The sequence below is a fragment of the Anneissia japonica genome, unplaced genomic scaffold (genome assembly GCF_011630105.1).
Source record: "Anneissia japonica isolate Jap-2015-1 unplaced genomic scaffold, ASM1163010v1 scaffold21434_len11230_cov113, whole genome shotgun sequence".
Lineage (NCBI taxonomy): Eukaryota > Metazoa > Echinodermata > Crinoidea > Comatulida > Comatulidae > Anneissia > Anneissia japonica.
In genome coordinates, this window is record NW_022707542.1 from 5,151 (window position 1) to 9,995 (window position 4,845).

The window sequence follows — 4,845 nt, forward strand, 5'->3', positions numbered from 1 at the left end:
AAAAAAAAAAAAAAAAAAAAAACCTCCCTCCCTACCATGAAATTTGATACCAAAAGGATGCTAACCAATTATTTTTTTTTACTTGGCCTAACATTGTTAATTGCTATAAATATGAGTTCAGAATTGGTTATTATGCGTTGCCATTGATCTTACCTAATTAATGCATTACATAATAAAACTTGATCACTGATCTACACTGATAACACTGGCCGACTGATGGCGTATTTTTCTATCCGTATTATTACCTCATGAATATTAATTTTAATAATTAACACAAACCATTACAATAAAAAATGCTTTATATATTGAACTAAAAGGGAAACTATACATGCGAAAAACATTTTCATTAAGCTTGGGTAGTTTTGGGCAATTTTTGCTGAATCTTGGGTAATTTCGACCTAGTCATTGGGTATATCAAAAATTGTGAGTGGTCACGCTGATTCAGCCAAAGGCCAGTGAAAGTTGAGAGGCAGCCGGGTTTTTATCGTTATTTGCCATTCTTATATGTGCCAATCATAAAGTCATGTTTTGCTGGAGTTGTGTTCAATTTAAATCTCCGAACTTCTGAAGCTGAGATATTCTATGAATAGGCTTGTATCGCAGGCTACAATTTAAAAACGGGTGACCAAATAATGAATTAGGTACTAAATTTTGATTTAATGCTGGGTAAGTTAAAAACAGACATTCCGTCCGAGTGGGACTCATTCAAAAATTCGAGGGGGTTCGCTAGAAAAGGGGGGTTCGCCCGAACCATAAAACCCCCCTGTCTTTCCATGAGATACCGTACCTTAGATCACCGATTGTTGGTCGCAGATTTAGTTGTAAATGAGAGGTCAAGTAAGAAGTAATTAAGACATATTTCTATTTTGAATTCCTTACTTACAATTTAGCTTATTAAAAGGTTATAGGGTCACAACAGAACAATACAACGTTAGTTGTCCCTGAGCTACCAGATGTTTACATACCATTGAACAATTTGTTTTATGGAGAAAGGTAAAGATAAGGACTAAATCAAGGTGTTTGCAGTGCAGTGCATATCTAATTATTCAAGCTAACTCAATCAAAGGCCTTTCTAACAGTCATGGACCTACTATTACAAGTCCCTGGTCCATGGTGCTAACCACATTGAACCAGCATTTGGATAAATAGAGAGCGGCTCTCAATTTACGCATGATGATTAATCATAATAACCGGATTATAGCGGGATTGAAATTCCTAGTCACGCACCAGAGCACAATATATTGGTCAAAGCAGGGAGTTAATTGTTATCACTATAACAAATCCCTGGTACAACCATGGAGAAAATACTCCATGGTACAACCAACTATAATAGCATTTTAGTTATGAAATTTCTAAGCATCGATTAACGTACTCTTTTATTTTTATTTGCTTAAAGACCCTTATTACTATAGTCGCTTTGATTGATTGATTTATTGGTTTAACTTTCTTTTATTAGGGAACCTATAACAGGCTGACTCAAAGAGGCCCTCATAAAAATACAAAACAAGCAGTAACACGAGTAAAATACAAAAAGCACAATAAAAAAATACAATATATGTTCTTTTCAAAAATCAATAAAAATTACCATATCAAATTTAATTTGTATAAAATCAATCATAGGCTAGTTTTAGCCCTGAGTAAAGTTAACAATCGTTAAATCACCGTTCATCCCCATGATTAATTTATCTTATTTTTACATTGCTTAACTGTTATCAAAAAGGTGTTATTGAATTAATGAAGTACTTTTCAAGTGTATATGGCTAAAGGTTAAGACGGTCACCCGCAATAAAATAGTTCAGGCTAACAACAAAACGTTTCGAAAGGTTATGTATACTTTACATTACGGGCGTGTCGAATACACGCCCGTAATGTAACTTGATTAGACGGTGTGCATCAGTACCCAACGCTGAACAGCGTACGTAGGGCCTATTCAAAAAACAAAATCTGATTTGTATCAATAAAGACGCACATTCAGTTAAAGAATATTGAAAACTGTCCCAAATATGAATTGCTTAACTTGTATATTTAAGTAAATGTTTAAGTTAATTTAAAATTTAAAATGTAAAAAATAAGAATCTCGTAAAAATAGAACATTTCAATAATACCTTTACATTTGGCTGGTAGGCCTAATAAATTAAAAATGTTCGGTAAGAAAACATATCTAAATCAGCGAAAACTATGTTTTCGATCTCTTTCTGGTTGGAAGTCAATAATTTATTTTGATATTTTTAATTGAGCTTTTAAAAATTTAAGTTGATTTCCTTTTTTTTTTTTTTTTTGCAGCATCTTTAATTACCTTGTCAGTGGTCCGTTTCAGTTTCTTAAACTCATTAAAAGGGGTCTAATAGATTTTGATGTCATATCGGTATCGTCAAAATGTGTTCATTATACTTCGCCCAATGATACAATAATATCCTCAAACAATTTTTGGCTAAATGGTTGATTTTGTGTGGTGGATACCCCTATTGAAAAATATATATCCTTAAGTAAAAAATAATGATCTTAGATGTTAAACTGTCTTTCTTTTTATTGGTATTTTGAAATATAACATGTACTTCTGTAAAGAAACACTCGTGTCAGTTTACTCACAACTTGAAATTAAGAAATATGCCTTTTTACTGGCCTTTAATGTCGTATATTTACGTTCTCTGACAAAAATGTAAACAATTGCCGGTAAACATTTATTTTATTTTATTTCATCACACATACGGGTAGCCCGCCAGTAACAGGATGGAATAGAATAAAATAATATTTACAATTTCAAAATACAAATCATAATAAAAATCAAAAGCCACCAGAAATAGACAAGAAAGTGTAACAATTACACAAAAACAATGTCGTATTTTAGTTGACTCAAAACATAATTAGTAATAACAAGAACATTTTTATTATTATTATATATCTATATCGTGTGAAAACAATCATTAAAACACTTATTTATGTTATATATTTATTTAATTTTATTCAATTACCAGGTATAAACAAATATAGGCCTACAAACAAAGATACATGGGAAGGCAAAATGAAAATCGCCAGCTGGAGTAACAGTTAGCCTGGCAATTGCTAGTGTAAAACACTATCAGAGTAGCTCTCATATTCTGCACATTCTCAAACCAGCACAAATTCAACGATAAAACACATATTTAAAGTTAGAATTATTTGGTTAAAATATTACAATAACAAAAGGGACTAATTCGTAATGTAAAAAAGCTCATTTGTTTACTTACTAAGTGAAAGACCTACCTTGTAATTGTACTACGTACTACGCATACGTACAGGCCTAAAATAATAATTCTATTTTTTCTAGCAACTTTGAAATGTCTGATACACTAGTCAAGAATCTTAGGTTTCCCTACTAGTCGAGCTTAATGGAATCTAAAATATATATGAAAGGCAGACCAATAGAATGATCTTCAGCTACCGAATTTGACACGCGATTGAACATTTTGTTTTGGAGAAAGGACTAAACCACCCTGTTTGCAGTGAAGCGGATAATTTTCAAGCTAAGCTAACTCAATCAATCAAAACCTCTTGTAATAACCGGACCTTACATATGGTTCCGGGAGACCCTGGTTCGAGAGTACAGTTGGTGCCCTTGACGTATATAAATTAGCCTAACATGTACAAATATTAATCTTTATAATAATAATAATAACAATAATAATATTTATTGGATTCACTTTTGCATCAGTGGCACACATCAGACAATACCAGGTTGTGCATCCATTCGAGAAAAAAATAAAGAAATTAAATCAAATTCAAAACAAAAGGAACATCACAAACAAGGGTGAATTAAAGGCCTATGGTTACAGAATGACAGAGATGGTTATTGAAGGTAACTTATAGAAGTAAAATAAATGGATACATAACTTGGTGTTCATAATGAGATAGTATGGTTTGCAGTTAAAGTAGGCCTATATAGACCAATTAAATGAGATACAATTAAATAAAATACTGTAAAATAAAACAAACGTTTAAACAAGTATATAAGTCAAACAAAAGGAAAGGAAATAAAATTACACAGTAGGCCTACAGTAGTACAACAAAACCTTAAATTTAAATTGCTGTACAAATAAGAAATCATTGGCATCAGGTAATGTTGAATAGAGAAATTAGTTGTTTACTGAAAAAGTGTTATTAAATGTCATTGCGTTCTTTCCATGCATTAATTAAATATAGTTTGTAATATTTATCGAATAGTTTGATTGTTAGTTCATATTCCTCATCGGATAAATATCTTTCTGTAATTTGGTATTCATTGCGAATTACTAGGTCATCGAAAAATAGGTGATATTTAAGTTCAAGAGAGCATGAAGTAAATAAATTCCAAAGTATATTTAAATTATTGTAATGTAAGTCTTCTTTAAGTTATTTTAATATTGGTTCCCTATGCTTTAATTTGTTGCAGTTAAATATAAAATGATAAATTGTTGCCTTTTCACCACAATCACGTATCAAGCTTAGGCCGAAATTTCCATGATTCCTTTCTTCCTTCAAGTGGTGATGAATCAGAACGAGCTTTAAATTTTAGACTTGATGCATAGTAGGTACTTTTCCAATAAGTACTTTTCCATTTTTGGTACATTTTTATATTTCAAGTAATTAGTTAAAGATGATTTAGTTTGAGCAGGGAACAGTTTGAGCCTTATCAAACCAATTTATGTTATCTTGTAAAATATTTTTTTTTCTTTGAAACCATTAAGCCATTTAGTAGCGCGTTCAGTATTAAACATAGTATGTAAATCACATTCATCCAAAATATTTTCAATATTGTGGAGCCATTTCCAACTTCATACGTCAAAGAGAGCTTTTACTGAAGTAATCCATAGTAAACTTACAGTTGGC

At 31.4% G+C, this 4,845-nt stretch overlaps 1 long non-coding RNA gene across 1 annotated transcript in view; it reads right to left on the minus strand.

Annotated features, from left to right (window-relative positions):
* LOC117106378 overlaps positions 1–3,436 on the minus strand; it is an 8,521-nt gene extending 5,085 nt beyond the window's left edge. Inside the window, exon 1 of the long non-coding RNA XR_004445056.1 lies at positions 3,244–3,436. This is a non-coding gene — a long non-coding RNA (uncharacterized LOC117106378). The remainder of the gene's footprint in view (positions 1–3,243) is intronic.
* Between the last annotated feature and the right edge of the window lie 1,409 nt (positions 3,437–4,845).